This window comes from Rhincodon typus, chromosome 18 (assembly GCF_021869965.1).
Source record: "Rhincodon typus isolate 14 chromosome 18, sRhiTyp1.1, whole genome shotgun sequence".
In the NCBI taxonomy this organism is placed as follows: domain Eukaryota; kingdom Metazoa; phylum Chordata; class Chondrichthyes; order Orectolobiformes; family Rhincodontidae; genus Rhincodon; species Rhincodon typus.
This window is the reverse complement of record NC_063349.1, coordinates 7791286-7816396: the sequence shown is the minus strand read 5'-3', so window position 1 is coordinate 7816396 and position 25111 is coordinate 7791286. Positions and strand designations below refer to the sequence as shown.

The following is a 25111-nucleotide window of genomic DNA, read 5'->3' as shown; positions in this document are numbered from 1 at the left end:
GAAAAGAAGAAGGATCTAGGCCCGAAACGTCAGCCTTCCTGCTCCTCTGATGCTGCTTGGCCTGCTGTGTTCATCCAGCTCTACACCTTGTTATCTCAGATTCTCCAGCATCTGCAGTTCCTACTATCTCTGAAACAACTGGAACATGGGGTTTTCTTTCCATCTCTGGATTAAAAAGTGAGGAAGTAACTCATGGCAAATCATGAAGCTGTCGTTTGCTCTCATTTTACACCGATTTTTTAAAAATACACAAACGGAGTGGATGCTACCCAAAACAGAAGAATGTGCAGGGTGACAGGGAGAAATCCTGAGAATGGCACCAAGTGAATTGCTCATTGAAGAGCCAGTGTAGACACACAATGGGTGAAGTGGCCTTTTTTCATGCTTTAATAATTCTGCAATTCTAAGATACACAGCTGCACAGGCTGGATGAAAATATTATAATCTGTCTCTTCTATTGAGAGATTCTAAAGCACTGTTCATTCATTCTCAAGCACCCTTTCCTGTTACATGCACCCAGCTCCTTCTAACTTGCACAAGGTTACTCCCTGGCTCTGTCTTACTGCCCGCTAACTGTTCCCTTTACTACTCCCTGTGCAAATTAAGTTTAAACTCACTTCCTCAAATGCTCAGTTACACTGCCCACTTGCTAAGATGCAATGTTTTAGATTTTTTTTTGCATGCTTACTGACATACAGGGTGATGTAATTTAAAGGTTATCACCAGTCTCTTTGGCAGGCAGGTTTTAGATCTGTACTTAGGAGCTGGTGAGATCAATGTGAGTTTGAAGACTGTGATTTTTCTTTGAAATACCAGCATGTGGTGAAAGTGAATAAAATCAATGTTCTGAAATGGCCATACGGTTTGGAAAGTGTTTTTTTTAAATCTCAGAAAACCTTGCAAAAGGCAAATGAAGCAACTGTCTTGTAAGACAAATTTCGTTGCTTACCCTCTGCAGTGACAGAAATGTTGACTACTTTAACTGCTGGACGAATAAGTAAAAGTTAGTCAACAAATGGAGTCCCTCTAACATCAAAGAAAATGTCACAATTCCTCATTTGTATAACAGAACTTGCACAAACCCAATGCAAATTTGTTGTTGATTTGGAACTCAGTGACATTCACAGCCAGTGAACAAGAATAGGCCACTCGGCCCTCCGAGTCCACTCGCCATTCAATAAGATTACGGCTGATCTGAGTTTTACCTCAACTTTGTATTCCTGCACACAGACCCCCAGTAATTTTGCAGCACCTTGGCAATCAAGAGTCTTGTCTTAAAACTAGGCTAAGATTCTGCATCCACTACCTTCTGTGAAAGGGAATTTCAAAGATTCTCAGCCCACCCCATCCCCTCATCTCTGGCTTAAAAGGGTGAAGCCTTATTTCTAAACGATGACTCCTAGTTCTAGATTTTCCCACATGTAGAAATATTCTTTCCGCATTCACCTGGTCAAGTCCCCTCAGGATTGTACACATTTCAATTCAGTCACAGCTGACTCTTCTAAACTTCAGGGGATACAGCCTTGCCTGTCTAGCCTATCTTCATGAGGCAATCCACTTGTTCCAGAATTAGTCAAGTAAACTTTCAGGATGTGAAGGATTGCATTTAGGTGAAGTAGACAGTACACACAGCTAACAGAGCAGAAAAATAGCTTAACATGAAATAAAAAGTGAATGTGGAGTCTCGAGGGAACTCAGAAAGAGAGAGGGAAGAGACAAGGATAGAAAGAAGGGAAGGAAGGAAAGCATGAAAAAGGAAGGAAAACACAAAGAAGCAAAGGAGGGATGTAGGTCATAAAGGAAGCACCCCATCTCAGGACTGAAAGAGTTTGTAAAGCTATTATAAATAATCAGTTAACTAAGGTAGTTAGCGCTAGAACCTTCATTATTTACTATTTTGTTAATGGTGCCCTTCTATGGGATATTGTTGAACTTGAGAGGATGCAGAAAAGATTCACAAGAATGTTGCCAGGATTGGAGGGTTTGAGCTACAGGGAGAGGCCGAGGCTATTTTCCCTGGAGCATCGGAGACTGAGGGGTGACCTTATAGAGGTTTATAAAATCATGAGGGGCATGGATACGGGGAACAGTCAAGGTCTTTTTCCCAGGGTTGTTAAGTCCAGGTTTAAGGTGAGAGGGGAAAGGTTTAAAAATGACTTGAGGGGTAACTTTTTCACAGAGGGTGGTGCATGTATGGAACAAGCTGCCAGAGGAAGTGGTGGAGGCTGGTACAATTGCAGTATTTAAAAGGCATCTGGATGGGTACATGAATAGGAAGGGTTTAGAGGGATATGGGCCAAATGCTGACAAATGGGACTAGGTCAGATTGGCATGTCTGGTCAGCGTGGATGAGTTGGACTGAAGGATCTATTTCAGTGCTGCATGGCTGTATGATGGGGCAGAGTATAATGAGTTCAAAGCTGCTGATGATACAAAAATAGGTAGGAGGACATGTAATGACGACAAAGAAATCTGCAAAGGCTCACAGAAAGGTTGAGTGGAGTGCCAAACCTGGCAATTCGAGCTTAATATAAGGTCATGCACTTTGGTAGGAAGAATAAAAAGGTAGACTATTATTTAAATGGAGACCCTCCAAAAAGAAAGTGCAAATGCAGAGGGATCTGGGTGTTCTTGTGCATGAAACACAAAGTTAGCATGAAGGTGCAGCAGGTAATTAAGAAGGTGAATACATGTTTTGCCTTTTTTTTAAAGGAGGATTGGTGTTTATAAATAGGGAAGTCTTATTACAACTTAACAGGGTGTTGGTGAGGCTGCGTCTAGAGTACTGTATACAGTTTCACTCGCTATTGTTAAGCGAGGATATATTGACATTGGAGGTAGTTTGAAGGAGAATCATAGGTTGATTCCCAGGACAAAGGGGCTGACGTCACAAACAGCTAAACAGGTTGGGCCTTTATTTATTCATTCACTAGAATAATGAAGAGTGATCCTTTCCAGGGAGATGTTGAGAAGATTCCACAAGTGGCACAGTCTCAAACCAGGGTGTATTTACGGAAAAAGGGGACACTCATTTAAAATTGACGCGAAAGACCTTTGTCTCTCAGAGATGAGTGAATATGTGGAATTCAGAGGTTTGAAGACGAGATCACTGGAAGCATTTAAACAGCAGGTAGATAGATTAAAAACAAATCACTGAGTTGAGGACCTTTCAAAGCTGGTCATTTGTCACAAACGCAGTCAAGCAGTTCTGTCCTTTAGGATTCAGCCAGTTTGGTCAGTTCTGGTGTAATTGAGGCACTCTCCATGATGAGTATTGGAGTCCCCCACCCAGAGTACATTCTCTGTTCTCATCATCCTCAATGTTTCCTCCATGTGACATTTGCCATTAAGTCACCATCACCTCTACCACTGGGATGTTGTGAGCACCCATAGCCTTTGCTGTATCTAGTATAGCAATTTGCCTCCTGCTATCACATGGAGTGAGTTGAATTGGTTGAAGACTGGTTTCTCTAAGAACTGGAACCTCAGGACGTCAATGAAGTGGATCATTTATTAAGACTCAGCTAACCAACTGGTGAAGGTTAGAACATTGCCAGCTACGTACTAATAATTATTATTTATCTGTGGAGAAATACATTATACATCATGCATCGTTGAACATCAACCACACTTTCAGTCTACTGTTATATATAGGAACACAGGTAAGTCCCCATTAATGCCCATGTCCTGAAAACAATTAGCCTCCAAAGTGACGTACAATGAACCTCATCAATTGAATATTCCAACTGAAGAGATTTGCAAATGCTTCAGCTTTACCAGTTATACCTACATGCTCACTCCATCATCAGAATGCGAAGAAAGGCTCCTCACTGTTGCATTGGTCAGAGCTGTTGTTTATATGCCGAGCACCTCCATTTAGTTATTTACTAATAATGAATAGTTTTGACTTGATTAAGCAAGTGAGGAATTAAGTTATATTTGGTTTGGCTGGGTTAGCTGTTAAACAGTTTGTCAGAAAGAAACAAAATGACCATTTCAAAAAAGTGTGGCTTATATTTCTATTGCTGTTTGATTGCTCAGGTTGACAAACTAAAAAATGCTTTTGAAGTAGTCACAGCTTTTGCTAAAATACACTGTCACGTTTTAAAGTTAAACTCAATCAGTTCAAAAATTGGCAGGTAGAGTCAAAGTGTAAAAATGAGTGCTGGCCATGATGTACTTGTGGCTTACATGTTAGCCCATGTAACAGGCCACCAGGGTTCTTGAGTTCGATATCTTAACATCACAGGAGATATGAATACGTGGACAGCCTAAAGATCATGAAGCAGGGGTTATGTATGCCACTGACATAAGGTCATTACAAACAAGGGAAATTAAGGAATAAACAAGGAACGATTTGCACTCTGTACAGGGACTGACCATGTGGGTGACACTGGGCTGAGGAATTCCTTTGTTTGTCCGCCACCTTCTTGCAGTCAGAAAGTTCAAACGCAATTGACTGGAGATTTATAGACACAAAAGTAGTGACTTTGCGGCAATTCAGTGCCGGTGAAATTCCAATATAGGTATCACAACCAAATATTGGTACCTGTACCTACGAAAAGCAATTGAGAAAATTATTTGGGAAAAGAGTCATACAGTTGTACAGCAGGGAAACAGACTCTCTGTCCAACTCGTCCATGCTGACCAGGTATCCTGAATTAGTCTAGTCCCATTTGCCAGCATTTGGCTCATACCCCTCTGAACCTTTCCTCTTCATGTACTCAAAACCAAAATATAAATTATTCAGGAGCATTGGGTGAGCAGGAAAACTGGAACAAGGAGGCATTTTGTCCCATCAGCACTCACCACACCAAACATACCCTTTCTTTCTAATGAAAGTCTGATTAACTGCTCCAGCTGCTCTTGCTTATCACTGCCACCTAACTGATGGAAATCCCAGAGAATACCCAGCTTCCTTGCTCAGTGTACTCCATCACCACTGCCACACGCTGCTGGGAGTCCCATTACCTGAAGATTATTTATAACACTAACTATATACAATGCTAGAGTGTAACAGACTGACACACATGATTTTGGGTTCTGTGCTTACTGATGTTACTGCACAACATGTACACATGAAGAAGACTGACTACACTACATTGCATGTTGCAATGACATGTAATGGTCTTAAAAGTTACAGGTCTGTCTGGGTTGGAATCTGTTCCATAAACTAGTAAGGTGTGCTCTGTCTTTTTCCGAGACAGGAGCATTTTTAAAAAAAAAAAACAAAAAAAAAAAAATTTACCAATGAACAGGATCAGAGGTGAGCTTGAAAGATGGATAAAAAACTGGCTCGGTCAGAGAAGACAGAGGGTAGCAGTGGAAGGGTGCATCTCTGAATGGAGGGCTGTGACTAGTGGCATTCCTCAGGGATCAGTTTTGGGACCTTTGCTATTTGGAATATATATAAGTGATTTGGAGGAAAATGTAACTGGTCTGATTAGTAAGTTTGCCGATGACACAAAGGTTGGTGGAATTGTGGATGGCCATGAGGACTGTCAAAGGATACAGCTGGATATAGATCGTTTGGTAACTTGGGCAGAGAGATGGCAGATGGAGTTTAATCCGGAAAAATGTGAGGTAATGCATTTTGGAAGGTCTAATCCAAATGGAAAATATACAGTAAATGGCAGAACCCTTAACAGTACTAATAGGCAGAGGGATCTGGGTATACAGGTACACAGGTCACTTAAAGTGGCAACACAGGTGGAAAAGGTCATCAAGGCATATGACATGCTTGTCTTCATTGGCCGGGGCACTGAGTTTAAATATTGCAGCTTTATAGAACATTAGTTAGGCTGATTTGGAATATTGTGTTCAATTCTGGTTGCTACACTACCAGAAGGATGTGGTGGCTTTGGAGAGGGTACAGAAAAGATTTACCAGGATGTTGCCTGGTATGGAGGGCATTAGCTATGAGGAGAGGTTGGAGAAACTTGGGTTATTCTCACTGGAACGACGGAGGTTGAGGGGCGACCTGATCAAGGTCTACAAGATTATGAAGGGCATGGACATAGTGGACAGTCAGAAGCTTTTTCCCAGGGTGGAAGAGTCGATTGCTTGGGGGCATAAGTTTAAGGTGCAAGGGGCAAGGTTTAATGGTGATGTATGAGGCACGTTTTTTGTTTTTTTTTTAAAACACAGAGGGTGGTGGGTGCCTGGAACTCGTTGCCAGGGGAGGTAGTGGAAACAGATACAATAGTGACTTTTAAAGGATGTCTTGACAAATACATGAATAGGATGGGAATAGAGGGATACGGTCCCCGGAAGGGTAGGGGGTTTTAGTTGAGATGGACAGCATGTCGATGCAGGCTTGGAGGGCCGAAGAGCCTGTTCCTGCGCTGTAATTTTCTTTGTTCTTTGAAACTTCAAGAAGGGAGTCAAACACTTTTGTCAAATGTTGTGGAAATCATTTAATATGGTAATTTAATGATGGGAGTGAAAGTTGTTAACAGTTATTCATATGAAATAGGATTCTTCAACCAAAATAAAGTTGGAGGATGACCGATGTAGCAAGTGTGGTATAACTAGCACAGGCTCCACCTGTTCTGTCCTCTGCATCTGATTAAAATATGCTGCATTGGTAACTTGCCCCAGTTCAAATAAAAAGGGCATCAGTCTGAAAGGTTCTCTTTGCTCCTCTCTCTTCAGATGCTGGCTGGCCAGCTGTGTACCTTCAGAATGCATGAGAAGACAGGAAATTTGGTATGTCCACAAGGTCCCTCACCAACTTTTACAGATGCACTATAGATAGCATTCTGTTTGGGTACATTACAGACTGGTACGGCAACTGCTCTGCCCAGGACCGTAAGAAACTACAGAAAGTTGTGTGCACAGCCCAGACCATCATGGAAGCCAACCTTCCATCCATGGACTCCATTGATACTTCTCGTTGCCTTGGAAAGGCTGCCAACATCATCAAAGACCCCTCCCTCCCTGATAATACTCTCTTCCAACCTCTCCCGTCAGGCAGAGGATACACAAGCTTGAACACAATCATCAACAGGTTCAAGAATAGCTTCATCCCTACTGTTATTAGACTGCTGAATGGACCTCTCTAATCTCACAGAATGTTGATCTTGCTAACGTTGATCTTGTTTTGTGCACCTCCTGTGCAGCCGTAACCTTGAATGATTCGCTGTAAGCACCCTACGGTCTGTATGTTCTTGTTTGTTATGATCCGCCTGTACTGCTCACAAAACAAACTTTTCACTGTACATGTGACTACAATAAATCAAATCAAAAGAATGTCAGGATTTTAAAACAATTTGTTCAACAGATGTGGACATCACTAATCAGGAGAGCTTTTATTGCCCATTCATAATTGCCCAGAGGGTAACCGAGTTAATAACATTGCTGCGATTTTGGAATCACACAGAATCCAGATCAGGCAAGGATGGCAGATTACCTTCCCTAAAGGACATTGGGGAACCAGATGGCTTTTCATGACAAACAACAGTGTTTAACAAGGTCACCATTAGGCTGATGTTTTTCATTCCAGAATTTTATTGAATTCAAGTTTCGCCATCTGCTACAGTAGGATTCAAACCCATTTCCCCAGAATATAGCTTTGGGTTCGAGATAACAAGTCCACTCACATCAGCACTACATCATCATTCCCCCACACACCACCTCAGCCAATGCTTGTTTTTAAAAAATTGAGATAGATGAATGCATTCTCTTTCTTCAAATAAAGTCATTAAAATGAAAAAGAAACTATTCAATCAATGGATGTGATTCTACTTTGAAAAGTCATTATTGCTTTAATTAATTAATTAATTAATATTTACTTTGGAAATTAACAACTTAGTTCCCAAGAGAATGAAACTGCAATACAAAAGGTTTTAGATAAATCTTGACTAATTTGCTGCAGACTACCATCACGAAATGAGTCACGTTAGTGAGAAAATATCAATTTGCGTTCAAAGCTATAGGCATTGTTTTGGTCTGGGTTTGTCTGTGCAGACCAGCTCAGGTCAGATCTCAAGATGTTTCTTCAAAAAGGATTTATTAACTTTCTATCCATGATGATCTTGTTGTGGACTGCTTTGTCCTAAGCTATTCTAGTTTCTTTTAGCAGAATCTCTCTCACATAGCACTGACATTACGAAAGGTTTAAAGAATGTGCAGATAAGTCTATCTCTGCAGACAGGGACAGCGGCGTTTTAAAAGGAAGACAACACATGATTTTTAATATAGTCATTAGCTCTGGATAATATTTCCAATTGTAATTAATTTCAGATAGGACTTACTGTTGCTTTAATCTAATTGAGGTCGAACAAGTCGCACTCCAATTTTTGCTTTTCCCCATTGTTTTAAGAGTGGGTGAAAGAGCACCCAGAGACAATCACCATCATCATTCCTGGGGTCAGGGAAGGGGAACACTCAGAGCTTATGAACCACGTTGGTACCAATGACTCAGGTAGGAAGAAAGGGATGACCTCCTGTAATCAGAATTTCAGGAGCTCGGTTGAAAATTAGCAAGCAGGACCTCAAACGTAGTAATCTCCAATTACTCTCCCTGCCATGTGAAAGTGAGCAAGAAATGGAAGGATAAAGCAAATTAATTGTGTGGCTGGATGGCGTGCAAGGAGGGAGAGCTTTCGATCCCGGGACACTGAGTCTCTGTCTGGGGAAAGTGATACCTGTACAAGCTGGCTGAGTTGGAAATGAGCAGAGTTGGGACTGTGTTCCTTGCAGATTTTTTGCTGGGGCTATTGAATGGGCTCAGCAAGGGTGTGGGAACCAAGAGAGAACATTACAGAGGAATATCAAGTTTCACATAACACTTGGAGTCACAGATAGCCTAATATTGAGATTAAAAGGGCAACATGTGGTGTTGGAGTAAGGGAGAAAGGAATAAAATCAAGTCATGCTTAATATGCAAATATGTGAATGCATGGTGTACAGTAAATATAATTGGGGAGTTATGGAATCAGATTACAATATTGACATCAGATGTTGTACGGAGAACAGAGACCTGGCTCAGAGGGCTGGACATTAAAATACTCCTGGATACAACTTGTTCAGAAAAAGTAGGAAATGAAGGAGAAGAGGGATGGTGGTATTGGTTAAGGAGAGCAGTGCTGAGAAAGAGAACATCCCAGATAATTCAATGATGTGATGACCTGGCAAGAGCTAAGCAACACGAAAGATGTAACATAGTTGGCCAGGCTATCACTACTTAAAGCTGACAAGGAACAAGGACTGGATGATTTGCATCCAAGGTTATTGAAGGAAATCAAAGTGGAAATTGCAGGAACTTGAGCCAGAATCTCCTAGTCTTCATTACATTGAGGGGAGAAGCCAGAAGACTCAAGAATTTCAGATATTACAGCTTTGTTGAAGAAAAGGATAAGGATAAGCCCAGCAACTACAGACTAGTCAAAGGTCAGTGGTCTAAAAACTTGGAGAAACAACTATTCAGGCTACAATTAGGAGTTACATGGAAAAGATAGGTGATTAACCAAGAGTCAGCATGGATTTCTAATGGGGAAATTGTATCTGACTCACTTGCTGGAGTTTTTTTGAAAAGGTAACAAAAAGAATCAATGAGGATTGATGTGGATCCTTGGACTTCCAAAAGGCATTCAATGCTGTGCCATACAACAGACTTCTGAGAGAAGTTACAGCTCGTGGACTAGAAGGGACAACAGCAAATCAGTGTAACCTGAGATCTGAACACACACAAGTCGCATAGATTACAAGGCAAGGATTCTTTATTCTACTGGCATCAAAAACACGATGGGAGATTAACGGTTAAATAAGAAAATATTTACACGTAAAGAAGCCTGTGAATTACATTGGGTTGATGAATCCTTTGTCTGACCGCTCTTTTTCCCCTACAAGGCCTTCTTCCTCCAAACTCACCTTAGTTTTTCAGTGATGTCCCATTGGACTGCTATAGATGCCCTCCCTCACCATCACCACCTGCTGCTAGAAGCCCCAGCACAAATGCTCCAGTTCCCCTGCTTGGTGCCCATCCTCTGTTGCCACCTGCTGCTGAAATTACAGCAGATACAAAATTGGCCCAGCTCAGCTCACTTGAATCATGACATGCTATTGAAAGAACACTGAACGAACTGCTTTAAGATTAGCCCTTTGGCTTATATATTCATGAATATAATAATCAATGTAATAAGCCAACTGTAATAAATATCTGTTGGGTCCTTCAATACCCTATCTGCATCTTGTTTCTTATGTTATACGTCATAATATAAGAAAAGTATTGCTGCATCAGGTAAAATATCCTGCAGAAGGCACGACTTACATCACTTGTGCCCTGCCTGTAAGTGACCAGCCACAGACAGCATCTTCAACATAAATCTGCTGCTGATTACAGAGGAAAGGCAGTGTTTTTGTTAAACCATTAAAATATCCACACAGATTCTGGATACCCACATAGTCAGTCATCGGCCAAAACCATTTATAGCACGATTCTAAGGATCTATATATCATTGACTTTCTTTTTGGATACTTTTATATAATTTAATCTCCTCTTCCTCTTTGTACCTACCTACTGTGTGTGCGCGCAAGAGAGAGAGAGAGAGAGAGAGAAAGAGCGCGCGCGCGCGAGAATTTCTTGCATGCATATGCAAATTACAGCAGTTTTAAATTATGTTTTACAGATTTGGTCGTAAAAATTAAATAATATTTCCCTTTCTTATAAAACCTATTAAAAAAAACTGTCTGAGTGTGTCTTTTACACACAACACTTCAACAGTTAAACATCGCTGAATTGGTCAGCAAATTCTTCTACAAATAACAAGGTGTGGAGCTGGAGGAACACAGCAGGCCAGGCAGCATCAGAGCAGCAGGAAAGCTAACGTTTTGGGTCTGGACCCTTCTTCAGAAAGGCCTAGGCCCGAAACATCAGCTTTCCTGCTCCTCTGATGCTGCCTGGCCTGCTGTGTTCCTCCAGCTCCACACCTTGTTATCTCTGACTCCAGCATCGGCAGTTCCTACTATCTCTTCTACAAATACCTGGTGCAGTCAATTCAGAGGTGAAACAAGAGAACAGCCATTCATCCACTCATGGGTCAAAATCTAAGAGTGCCCGTTCTAACAGCACAGTTAGAGGCCACCTACACTGAGGGACTACAATGGGTCAAGAAAGCAGCTCACCACCAGCTTCTCAAGGGCAGATCGGGATGGGCAATAACTACTGGATTTATAGGTTATGCTCAGGTCCAATGAAATCTCTTGTGGTCATCGACCTGTTCTTTCATGGGATGTGGGCATCACTGCAAGGTCAGCATTTGTTGTCTGTCCCTTGCTGCCCATAAGTGAAGTGTCTATATGGTCACATCAGGGTGCAGTTAAGTATTAGAGATAACAAGGTGTAGAGCTGGATGAACACAGCAGGCCAAGCAGTATCAGAGGAGCAGGAAGGCTGACGTTTCGGGCCTGGACCCTTCTTCAGAAATGGAGGAGGGGAAGGGGGTTCTGAAATAAATAGGGTGAGAGTGGGAGGCGGATAGAAGATGGATAGAGGAGAAGATAGGTGGAGAGAAGACAGACAGGTCAAAGAGGCGGAGATGGAGCCAGTAAAGGTGAGTGTAGGTGGGGAGGTAGGGAGGGGATAGGTCAGTCCAGGGAGGACGGACAGGTCAAGGGAGCAGGATGAGGTTAGTAGGTAGGAGATGGGGGTGGGGCTTGAGGTGGGAGGAGGGGATAGGTGGGAGGAAGAACAGGTTAGGGAGGCGGGGACGAGCTGGGCTGGTTTTGGGATGCGGTAGGGGAGGGGAGATTTTGAAGCTTGTGAAATCCACATTGATACCATTGGGCTGCAGGGTTCGCAAGCGGAATATGAGTTGCTGTTTCTGCAACCTTTGGGTGGCATCGTTGTGGCACTGCAGGAGGCCCAGGATGGTCATGTCGTCTGAGGAATGGGAGGGGAAGTTGAAATGGTTTGTGACTGGGAGGTGCAGTTGTTTAGTGCAAACCGAGCGTAGGTGTTCTGCAAGACGGTCCCCAAGCCTCCGCTTGGTTAAGTATTAACCACATTGCTATGGGCTTGGAGTCACACGTAGGCCAGACTGGATCAGGGTAGTAGATTTCCTTCCCTAAGGACATTAGTGAACCAAATGGATTTTTACAACAAGCAATGGCTAGATGGTACCTTATTTCAGATTTATTAATTAAATTTAAATTCTAGCAGCTGCTGCAGGAGAATTTGTACCCTTGTCCCAAGAGGATTAGACTGGGCTTCCAGATTACCACTGCTATGAGCATTATGTCATTGTCCCCTGGAAATAACCTAATTTACATACATCTTTTCCTATGCCAGTTCTTTTATATTAAAAGAATGTTTTGTAGTGGGCTGCCAATCCCAGATTGCCCTCAATAAGTTGATGGCGCGTTATCTTCTTGAATCGTTGCAGTTCACGAAGAATTTCTAAGATTTTGACCCCAAAACATTGAAGGAACAAGTTAGGATGGTGTGGAGCTTGCAGTTAGTGATGTTGCCATGCACCTGTCATTCTAAGTGGTAGAGGTTGCAGGTTTGGAAGGTGGAGTTTAAGAAGTCTTAGTGAGTTGTTGCACAGCATCATGTGGATGGCTCGCATCTTTGACCCTGTGTGTCAGCAGCGAATGGAAGAGAGAGTTGAAGGTGGTGCACAGAGTACTGATGAAGGGGCTGCTTTATTCTGTATGGAGGTGATCCTCTGGGCTGTTGTTGGAGTTGCACTCATCTGGGGGGGGAATATTCCATTGCACTCCTGACTTGTGCCTTGTCGGTGGAAGGCAAGAGACAGGAAATGTGCAGAAGATGGGAGAATTTCCAGCCTCTGCTCTGCAGGAGTCACGGGATTGAAATGGCTGGTGCTATTCAACTTTTGGTCAATTGTAATCCCAGAACGCTGATAGTGGGGGGATTAAATGTCATTGTATTTCGAAGGGAAATGAAGGGAATGATTCAAGAAGGGAAATAAATTCTGTCTTGTTGGAGAAGGTTATTGTCTGGCAGTTGCACGGCACAATTGCCACTTGTCCTGCTTGAAAGGGATGATTAAATGAGCGAATATGACTAGTTTCAGCAATAGCCCACAAATGTTGGTAAGGGCAACTTTGCAGATCGACTGACCAGAACATGCCTTGGTCATTTCTTATTGTTACACAAAGCAATTTCAGTTCTGTTTTCAATGCTATTTTGGGATTCTCATCATCTGGTGCTGACTGCAGCTTGATGCTTGAAATGCTAACCTGCCTTTTTGTCAGATGTTAAAGGAACTATCTGTGTCCTTCCAGCCTGTTCTCTATTGCGGGACCTTGCCTGCGATTAAATTTGTGAGCTCATGCTTGCTTTATGGAGAGTGGAGTGGTGATCTGCAAGAGCAAAGTAGAGAAAGAAAGCCCGAGATACACAGAAATAGATTAAATCGAGAGAGGTCTTTGTTTTCAGGAGGCTGCCTATAATATGGCTCCTGCTGTGGCTTGGCTGTAGACCGGCTAGGGGGAATCCATTTTAAACTGATTTCCGAACAACCTGCAAACAGAGGTGATAGCTTGGATTAACCAAAAGCAAAAATCCGTTGCGTTTTCACACCCAATTGCACAAATGCAGGAAGCTGCCAAACAAGCCACCGCTCACTCAATTTTTCGGGTAGGTCAGATGATTTCTCAGAAAGTTATGCATTTTACAAGATACAGGAGTGACCAATTTGGCACTCCTCCACAGAGAGAGAGAGCAAGCTCAAAATGTTGCTCCACTCGCTGCTTCAACGCCAAAGTAAAGGATTCAGACTGTGCAGGGAGGAATTGTATCCGACATGCTGCATCACTGAGGCTGCCACCAGCATAGAAGTCCTTGAAATGCCCTTAAACTGCAGGCATAATTAGCAGAAAAAAAGGTGTTGCTGATCACAGTAAGCCATCATCACACTGAACTGGCATTGGATAGAGGTTGGTGAATATTAATCCTCTGCACCAGAATTATTTTAACATTACACCATGATATTGTTTAAAATTAATCTGCACTGCATAGTCATTCATGCAACACACAACTGCAGGTGGGAAACATGACCTGAATAAATTTTAAAGCTTCTGTAAACCCAGAGAGGACAAAATTAATTATTTTTGTAACTCATTTATTTTAAATGCTTTCAGAGGATCTGTTTCTCCAATCCTCTAGATTTAGTCCTCTTTTCTTTGGAAAGCACTGAGGAACATCCCCTCTCCTCTTCCACATCAGCCTTGGGCATTCCCTATAAATCAGTCAGCAAGATATTTGCCCGTGAAAGGTGACACAACTGAGTCCAAACGTGTCCCCGGTCATTATTCAATAGATGATCTTTCCAGCAGAGTATGTCAGTCAAAAAAAAATCCCCTAACTTAGTTCTTCTCCTTCCCTAGCCTGCAGATGCCAAGGCAAATTCAACCGCATGTGCAGGAGCCCTGGGCAATGCCAACAAACCTATCTCCGTCCAGGGAATGAACTTGGCATCTTCAGGTGAATATGACTCCTATCACGTCATGATGAATATTCAAGAACAAGCTGGCATTTATGTGGCACAAACATTTCAAAGATAAAATGCCTCAAAACAATTGTGTGGATATGTCATTGTTGAAGACATTATAGTAAGTCCAGCAGTAAGTTTAAGTGAGACAAGGTGCAGAGCTGGATGAACACAGCAGGCCAAGCAGCATCAAGTTTAAGTCACTAATTTATTAATATTAATTGAGGGAATAAATTCAGCGAGAGCACCAAGGGAATGTTCTTATATTCTTCGACTAATACCACGCCATCTGAGAAACATACCTGTACAGTGCGTCAGTTCAACACATCATCTGAAACCTAGCCAGTATTTGCCTATTATTTGATAAAGCAGAGTACGGCATGTTTTAACACTTGTTATTCATGCTCACTGGTTCTTCCAACAAACCTGCATATTTAAACAAAGGTTAACCTTCTGCCTCAAATATTATGTGGTTAATAATCCGTTCTTCTGCCACTGGAAATAGATGATGAAACTCCATACAATACAACATAATTGGCTCAGATATATTATTGTACATATAGTTCATGCTAAAGTCATGACAGGTATTTATGGCAAGATTTATTACACTGAGCTGACAAAAATACAAACTCAACATTTAAATTGCTGACTCTTATTGCAATACTAAAAGACAGGTGATTCAGAATCCTGGAATCCAGCTTCAGTCCATTAACTCAATCCCGAATTAATGATACCATGGATTTTGGTAGCATTAATTTCTGCTTGACACTGAAACCACTTCAGTTTTTAACTATTTACAGCCTGTCCAGACAAGGGTTGTGGTAAATATGTCTGCTTCAGGCAGCTTTGCATCAATTCCAGACTTATGATTACGGTGTATTTCAAGGTGACAAGGTAAAATACAACTTCCTCTTAACAGTTCAGTGATCACTTAATAACTCCTGTCACGGAGATGGAAGTAAAATTGAAAGTGAAGTAATGCTTTAAACTTAGTTTATATGGTGCACAAACCACATTTCAGCACAAATTGTTAAAATTGAATGAAAGATAAACCACATTGGATCCAAGACAATAATCTTTCATGAGAATTTTTTGTTTTGAAGTTCACCTTGAATTATTCCCCTTTTCATATTTCACAAATATAATCCTTTTAGACAGCTTTTCTCCCCCATTTCCTCCTCTTTCTTTTATCATTGCGGTCGAGGCAGAACATTTTTTTTTCCACCACCCTTTTCATTTCTCAGTTCTTCCATTTTGAGACATCCTGAACTCTCCACATTTTTTTTCTTTTCAACAAACACTTGGCCTTCATCTCTAATATTAAATTAGCTGACGATTTAAATATCAAAATAATTATGCAATTGTTGAATTTAACAGCTTTTAATTGATTGACTGGGTTTAGCAAGTGATTAGCGAATTGATAGCTACTCACAGCTCTGTGCCTTCTTTATAAAATTGCTGAGGCAACTATTATTTTAAGGAAAATCTTTTTGTAAGTGTTTCAGGTTTTCCTTACTTCAGCAGACTCTGTAAATATTCTTTCATAGCATGGTGAGACTAAGAATATTATGTTCTCAACCTTTCCGATCCCAATCCAGCGATTCTACCTCCCACTTCCAGTCCTTACTAATTAATCCACTCTGGTTAATCACTGCTCGGACTCCACATACAAATTGACCCCAGCTGTCACACACGATGGCCAAAACCATTCCCTCCCCCACCCCCGACCCAATTTCCGCTCTTGTATTCGAAAAATCAACCTCATTTTCTCTGGCATCTCCTCAAAGCATTCAAAGAAACTCAACAGGCCTGGAGGTGTTGTTCCATAGCCATGCATTTACTTCACTGCTAGTCAACTTCAAGTTGTTCCATCCACAGGCACTCAAAACAAAGGAATGTTTACTGTTAACAGTGGCCATATCTCCAACTTAAAAGTCTCCAGACCCTGGTCAAGTTCCTTATGAAATGATACAAGCACCTCAACTTTAACCAAGCTAAATATAGGCCGTTCTGCCCAAACGATCCATGGTTATGCTCTGCATGAGCCATTTCCCACCTCAGTGCGTCCCACCCACTAAGTACCCTTGCATTCCTGTCACACTCATATACATCTCTGAATTCTCCCTTAATATTATCCGTCACAACATTTCCCATGTCATAAGTTCCAATTTCTCATCATCCCGAGCTCCTTCTAATTACATCATGGAACCAGAGTTTAACTGGCAAGGCTAACATTTGCTGCCCATTCCTTTGGAAGGTGGTGAGCTACTATAGTCCATGGAGAGTAGGTAACAAAGGTTTCCTGAATTTCTTATTAAATTTATAAGTCACTATCTTCCATTTATGGACTCTTCACAAGTGGAACCATCTTCTTTACATCAACCCTCCTGAACACCTTCACATTTTAAAAGTTCATCATCAGGCCATTTCTCTGTCTCCTCTTTTCTGGGTGGAAGCATTTCAGGCTGTTTATTTTTTCTGATGATCGGACCATCTCAGTTCTCGTATCTAAATGCATTTTCCATTGCCTCCGATTTATTTTATAATTATGGACACTAGAAATACTCACTGCACTACAGTTGTGGTCTAGCCGATATTCAGCAAGCATTTACTTAGGTCTTTCAACCCTCTGTGATTCAGAGTCGACCTGCATCTCAGTTATGATTTTGGATATTGTTGGACTAATTACACAGATTGTAGATGAACAATCTTAGCATGTACCTTGTACCCCAAAACTACATATCGAGCTTCTGGAAAAGGATGTCGATTGTGCTGGAAGCTTATAAAGTCAATAAAGGAGCAAGGCAGCATTGAGATTATCTGTTCATAGGAAGTGATTTAGAGATTCTGCCTGGTTTCCTTCACACAACTGCTACTAGCACTCAGTAAGGAGTCAATAACATTTACAAGTCAACTACAAACGTTCAATGCAACAGTACACACAAAAGTGATGCAAAATCTTCAATTCAAAATTGCAGTTTTAGGTGGAAAAATTATCCAGTTTGTCACCAGAAAAGCAAAATCATTCATCTTCTTCAACAACCTCATTGTTTAGCAAAGTGCAGGAATTCACACTGAGCTTTTCTGGCAGCATAAGGTGATAAAGCGGTGAAAAAGCTTACAAAGGGATGTTTGACCTCAAAGCAATTTGCCAATATTTTGTTTAAAAATGGGTCAACTCATGACCTTGCTGGAACAGCAGAGCCAGAATACTATTAAGGAGGCACAAGTACAAGTTAAATTTAGCACAGATTTCACTTCACCATCTGAATGGTCACCTGAACACAACACTGGATGAAAAAACCTGATATCCTGAGAAATGCTGGAGACTGTGAAGAGGAGATTGGAGGAATACTCATCAACTGTCTATGTTCTCGACATCAGCTCCAGTCAATAGGTGTATAGGTCAGAATTGCATATACACATCTGCATTCCATGTCCCCTTCGATCATGGATCCAATGAGCATAGTTTATTTCTGGGGCCATAGAATATATGAATTTACCACAATAGGCTCTTTTTGAATTGTGAGCCAAGTTGGACCAAATCCAAATTTCTTTGGCACATCTGAATTTGTATCATGATAATGAAACAAATTGAGATCAAGTTAAATGATTCAGACTTCGGTTTTAATCTCCCTTCTCTAGCAGAAAGCCCTGGTGTACTCTTATTATCATACAATGACATAAACAGCTTGCTTAACAGTAATGCACTCCCCAACTCATATGAGGAAGGATATGTCAAACATGTATGAGAGATAGAAAATGGGAAGCTCCATGAGTTTGAGATTTTGAGACAAAAAGTGAGTCAAGACAAGTCCTAGAACAGTGATATTATTTCTTCTAAAGTGTCAAAATATCACAAATAACACGCCAGCTGCTGCCTCAATGTGAAATTTCTCTTGCTGCTTTCTAAAGGACAAAGTACCTTTCTTATAAAAATACATTTTCACACTGGAGTGCGTTTGAGCAAGCCAAGAACAAGAAATTCCACTGTCTTATTTTGTATAGGAGTTTAAACATAGCTTCTACTGTAACTCATCTGAAATATTATATCTTTAAATGCAATGAATTATGGAAATTAAAATAGCCATTAATGGAAAGTAATGAGAAGACTGCCAAGTTTGCAAAGTGCATGCAGAGAGTTACTGAGCCATCACCTGCGAATGCACTCACTGCTGCTTGCAAACCATCCTTACAATGAAACTACTGTCCGTCCACCTGTGATCAAGGCCACATTATTTTAACCATGTTTCGCTGCTTAAAAACACATTCTAAAATGAGTGAGGGGAAAAATAAGCAACAAATATTGAGCCATCTCAGAAACCTTGGACTAAAGGAGGGGTTTAAGAGAAGGCTTTGGAGAGTGATTAGAGACACTGAAAGGTTTAGGAAAGGAGTTCCAGCACAGAACCACATCACCTGATAGTTCTGCCAATGGTAGTTGTTGAATGGCTTACAAAAAGAACAGAAACATGAACACACAAATATGTAGAGACTTGTTACTAAAAGACACCATCATGGTGCCTTAATATGGTAGAAATAGTTGACTGAGGAGAATAAAAGTATTGTCACTGCTACAGGGATAGCAGGCATTTCTGCTCAAAAGACCGAAGAAATTGGCAGAGATTAGGTAGGGCAAGGCGATGGACCTGGATCTGAAAGCAAGGATGAGCACTACCCATTGATGGCAAGGGGAACGAAAGTCAAGAGGTGAGCAGAGAAGCAAAGCAGGATAGGCGCATGCAGCTGAAGTTTAGTTGAGTTGTAGTTCAATTGGTAGAAGTTCCAAGAACAGTGAGGAGAAATGACTGCAGGTGGTCAGGAGAATCCCTGCAGAAATTTTGCCTCAACGAGGTGCCTTTGCACAGATGGTGGTCTGAACATGGAAACCTTTATTCTGAGCAGCTGTTGAAGCCGTTACATTACTTTAAGAGGAAATTACAGAGGTATAGCTGGGTGTTGTCGGCATGCATGTGAAAATGGACTGTGTTTTCGGATGTTGCTGCTGAGGGGTGGCACCCATGTGAGACATGGGAGGGACTAAGGACAGGTTCTTGGATGGTGGAGTAGGGTGATAGAGCTAACAGTGCTGGAGAGAGAAGAGAAAGCCCTTGCAAGCCTGGACAGCAGTGGAGAGCTGTTGCAGGTTAGTGCAGTCAAGCATGTCAAAGGCTACAGACAGTTACACATCGTCATCCTTGGTCATAGTCACATATAAAAAACTAATTTAATCCTTCAATTTAAGCATGGAGTTTTGAGAAAGCTGGGCATAGATTTGAGATGCAAAATCATCTTCAAGGGTTTTGGCAAAGAAAAGGAAACTGATACTTTGCCAGCACAGTGGAGTCAAAGGTTCATTTTGAGGAAAGGAGTGATGGCAACAGTTTGCAAGGAGACAGAGAGAGTCCTGGAAGAGAGTGAACTGTGAGAGTGAACATAGGGACCAGGAAGGAAAGTCGAGTGGATAGCAGTTTTGGTACGCCCTGACAACGGTTGTAACAGAGATCCATAGCACAGAAAAAGGCCCTACAGTCCATTGTGTCAAAAACAACCACCGAACCATTCTCGTCCCATTTTCCAGCACTTGGTCCATAGCCTGTGTGTCCTGGTGTCGCAGGTGCACCTCTAAATGCTTTGTATACTCGTAAATACTAACAGAGACAAGAGAGACGGAAGAGGACGGTTCACTATAGAAAGTGGCAACAAGAAGAATGAGTCGGGCAGGAGTGGGTAGGGAAAATTGCAACAATGCAGCTAAAACTAGCCCACTTTAGCAGGTCTTTGCAAAGCTAACTCACCATGCTTTTCAACTTCCCCGTGATGGGGTTATGGCAGTCATGAGCCAACCATCCACCAGGGCCAGGACTCATTCATGCCGAGGGCTTACTGTGAGGAAGAACCAAACCTGGTTGGAGGCAGTGCTTTGCTGGAAGTCACAGGGTAGGCATCAATAAACTGGCATGGGAATCAACGTGTTACTGAAGTCAATGAGACTGGTAGTTTGGCTCATGTGATTTTAAGCTGGAATGAAGCTATACTTGACACAGAAGGCCTGCAAATTGATCTTTTTATTGATTGGGCTTTCAGAATCATGATAATTAATTTTAAAAGGTTTATATGTATGCAATCCAAGCATGCTAGTGCACTCTCTAACCCTAGCTTGAACACTGCACTGCTTGTGTCCATTCTCGAGTTTCCACACACCCACAGGGCCTGTAAAAAGAATGACTTGCATTATTTGTACACTTTGCCTTAAATGCACCAAACATGTGTTTCTTCTGCTTTGTAGTAAGAGGAGCTGAAATGCAGGCTCAAGAAAGAGTTTATTAGGTTTTGTTTTTCCTGTTGACATGGCAAGGGAATTCTATAAAGCAAGCCTGAAGCTATGCCATCAGTGGGAATAGTGGAGGATGGAAAGTATGGAAACTGGAATCATGGGTATCTGATACCATTGCACTAAATTCACCAGGCACTTTTTCCATTTCTTTTATATGCTTCCTATAATAAAGTGACTAAATCTGTGGACAATATTTCACAAGTTGCCTACTGTTTTATATAAGTTCGACATCACATGTCCATTTTTATATTGGGCTTCTAAACAGGGAAATGAAAGATTCAAGTTAAAGTTTCTTTTAAAGTTGCCACATCTACTCAAGGTGTCACCTTTAATGGCTTGTTAATTTGCATACTGAGGTCTCTCAGCTCTACTACTTTGAAATGAAGGTGTGCTTTCTTTCCCGAAGTTAAAAAGTGATTTGCTCTACATTGAACTGCATTGAAATGACTGCTACGTTCTACCACAGATTTTCACAGCCTAGGTCAGACTTTGCCATATTCAATTTGATAGTGCCATTAAATTTTGATATTTCTTCTCTAATCTAGATCATTTAAAGTAAGAAGACCTAACGCAAAGCAGGTCAAAACGTTCTAATTCAGCAGAAACTTCCCTCTTCTCTTAGGCTTTGATTTCTATCCTCCAACCAGCTCCCTCTCCAGACAGCATACACTATAAGGCAGAGCAGCGGATGTAGACCATTCAGCCCGTTGAGTCTGCTGCATGAATGGGATTATAGCTGATCTGATAAACCTCAACTCCACTTTCCTGCCTTATGCCCTCAATGCTCTTACAGATTAAAACTCTATCTCAGCCATGAAGGGCCAGCCTTTGCAGGAAAGAATTTCACAGATTCAGTACCTCCAGAGAAGCAATCCTTCCTAAACTCTCTCATGAATGGGCGACCCCTTACTCTGAGATTGTGCACTTTGGTCCCCACAAGGGAAATTCTTGTGCCATTATTTCTGTCATAAGTTAATTAAAAGTATTAATTTTACAAAGCTGTATCTGGAAACATCATTCATTTCACCCTGGTATCTGGCCAACATTTATCCACCACATCAAGTGATGTCATTAAACAGATAATCTGGTCATTCATTTCATTCCTGTTTGTGGTATCTTGCTTTGCAGAAATTGGCTGCTGTTTTTCACATCTCACAACAGTGGCTTCACAAACTATTTAATTTAACTATTTAATTAAACTATTTAATTTAACTTGGCTTTGCCAAGTTGTGAAGGTGTATCAGGCATGTTATGAATGCAAATTCCCTTTATTTAATCTGATAAAAGGCCAGGGTTTAGATTAAATTCAAAAAAGGTCCAATTATTGCATAAACATTAACAGGAGGCTAACTATTCTTCAGTGCATGTATAGGTCAATGAGGCCCTATTTTCATTGACTGCAGAAGCTCATCTGAAACCTGAAGAAAATATGAACTCAATTTCTTGATTTTTTTTCCATGAAGTGGGAAAGGTTTTGCATGTGTAACAGTGATAAATTAAATGCTGTCTTATAAAAACAGCAGGTCAGAGGGAATGAAACCCTGAATTTGTTTTCCAAACACTTTTATTTATCAAATACTAAATGAGCCACATGAAATTTCTGTGACTTTGAAATGGCTGACGATAGGATGGGTTAGAAGTGAGAAATCAGTTTAGTTTAATGTTGGGAATTTACACATTTCTTGTAACCGAAGAAAGCAAATTTGCATATCAATTAAACAAAGTTTGTGTTGGCAATCTTTTGCAGATCAGATAACCCAGATTCCCCTTCTGGGATTCTGGTTGTAATGCAATGTGTCTACTTAGCTCCAAGCACCAGTAATTAAATATCAAATATATGTGGAATGGTAGTTTAATCAGGTTTCCTACATCTAGGTTTTAAGGTTGATTACAAGTAGAAAGAAATGGGATTTCACCTAACAGTTTGTTCTGCCCCATACACCAAATTTTCACATGCAAAATTCCTGAGTGACCTACTAGGGAAGAGTACATGAAGTGGTTTCACATTGCCTTCCTCATGGGATTTCATCTTTGGACTACTTTTTTTTTTAGAAGCTTGACTGCAAGCAAGGCTAAAGAACCCCACCAAAATTTCACAATGGGCAAGGCTGGTCCACAGTCCAATGGGTGTCATTGAACTTCAACCCAGCATTTGTTTCCACTTCTCTCAAAACCCACGTTACGTTTCACTAAATCCTGATAAAATTTCTAACAAGTACCTAACCATATAAGCATTTGTTAGTGTTTAAAAGTGCATGGGGCAGGGGGGTGGAGTCTGATGTTAAAGCAAAAAAAAAAAAAAACTTTTTTCCACTTGGATCTGCCTCGTCTTTCCCAGGATTGAACATTTCATAAACACATGTACTCAATTAGTCTCACTCAAGCAACCAACATTTTTACATTACCTTCTGGAGCCTATCTCTACAGGATTGTCACACAGTAGATTGTATTAATGATGCTTTAGAGCCCACTAATTTGTCTGTATTCACTGCATCCATGGCAATTCAATGTGGAAATTCAGGAAAATCTCCCCAATGTATTAGGTTCTTCTAAATTCAGTCATGGTAAATTAGAGGACAACAGAAGGTCAGTGTTAAACTGAAAAATAAACAAAATACATTACTCTATTTGGGAGATTCCTGGTAATGACTAGGAGGGTAGTATATCCTGTGTTCTCATGTCAGCAACAGACCAGTTGCAAGGAGATGTGCTAATCACCTTGCCATCACCACACGCCCAAATGGCCAGATGATGCTTATTTGAAACCACTCATTAGGAATCTCACTGGCAAAGTTTAGACACATTCCCAATAATGAATAATACAGAGGAGGAGCAGTACAAGTATTCTCCAGGGAGTGGCAGGGTGAAAGAAAAGGAGGTGTTTGGGGTCAGAAAAGAGGGAGCAGGCTCAAATTTACTCCCAGGTAATCAGGGATACCAATAGTCATCATCTCTAGCATCCCTTCAACACAGCAATGTGAACTCTCTGCAATGGTATTGCTTCTGACATCCCTTTGTACTAAAATACTCGTTAAAGGATGACATAATGCCAACTAGAGGATGCAGATTAAATTACCTTTCCTCCCATGCCCAAATTCTCAGATACCAATCACAAATGCAAACTACAGTCAAAAGACTATCTTGTAAATGTTCTGCTGCAAAATTAAAAGTAAAATTATTACTTAGCTGTTCCTAAATAGGTAAATGGTAGCGGATAGCAAGGATAATTTTTGCACATACACAACATGAACAGTCTACAGACTGGCAACACCCAAATGCGTACACTTCACTCTCCCGTTCTGCTCTTGTAAGGGCTGATCATGAACCCAGCATGTTACCAACAGTGACACACTCCCGAGTGAGGAGCACAGACACACAACGTATTGTACTGAATGTAGCACAGGCACGAGTTTTAACCCACAAATCCCAGAGAGTTCATACAGCCAGTCTGCTTTCTGTAACTGCACACCTCTTTTCATTTTAAAAAAAAAGAAACTGCAGATTATTTTTCCCACCCGCTTGTAATAAATATTTGCTGCGTCTTCCAACTTATAAAACTACGAGGGCACGATGGCCATGTACTGTCGCAGTAAGACCAAAACATGACTGAAAAAAATTAAACCCATGCGAGGGTGTTACCTGTGACAGTTTCCCAGGCCCCGCGGTTTGCAAAAAAAGTGGATGAGAGGAATGCCCCCTGAAGACAGGGATGCTTTGACCTACACGTGAAAACTACTTGAAACAACCAGCACCAGAAAGAACTGCATTTGGAGACTAGGCTGACATTTAGCAGCGTGGGAGTTGAACGGGACACTGTTGGTGTGCGGATAGCACACTACTTTCCGCAGCCTCGGCTCAATCCCTGAAAATAACGATAAACGGTTTGCATTTTTGCTGCTGCACTCACCAGGCGAGGGTTTTTACTGCAGCGTCCTGGGCTGGCGTTACAGATGCGAGCAGGTACTCACCTGAAGCCAGTCTGCTCTCTCCCGGTCACTGGGACCCGAGTAGCGTTTGACAGCTCGCCCCGGCCGTCCTGATTGACAGCCGGTTGCTCTGGAACCCGCCGCCCCAATTGGCTAGCCTGGACGTCAATCAAGGGCGAGGTAGCCTATCGGGCCGGAGGATTGCGGCGGGTGGGCGGGGCGGCTCCCACCCAGCCTGCTGCAGTCGCTGCGTCAAACGGGACGGCCACTGCATTGGAAGCTACGAGTGCAACGGGATGGGCACTGCAGAGATAGGCAGGTAGAGTTTACAGAAATATACACACACCACACACAGATCTCCAACACCCTTGCAGCAGCATCTTGGC

The 25111-nt window shown here is 41.6% G+C and overlaps 1 protein-coding gene across 1 annotated transcript in view; it reads right to left on the bottom strand.

The window, feature by feature from the left end:
* The window catches only part of cntn1b (contactin 1b), a 685547-nt gene extending 660685 nt beyond the window's left edge, over positions 1-24862 (bottom strand). Inside the window, exon 1 of the mRNA XM_048607547.1 lies at positions 24768-24862. The gene's annotated coding sequence lies outside the window, so the exon portion shown is untranslated. The remainder of the gene's footprint in view (positions 1-24767) is intronic.
* Positions 24863-25111: the final 249 nt, after the last annotated feature.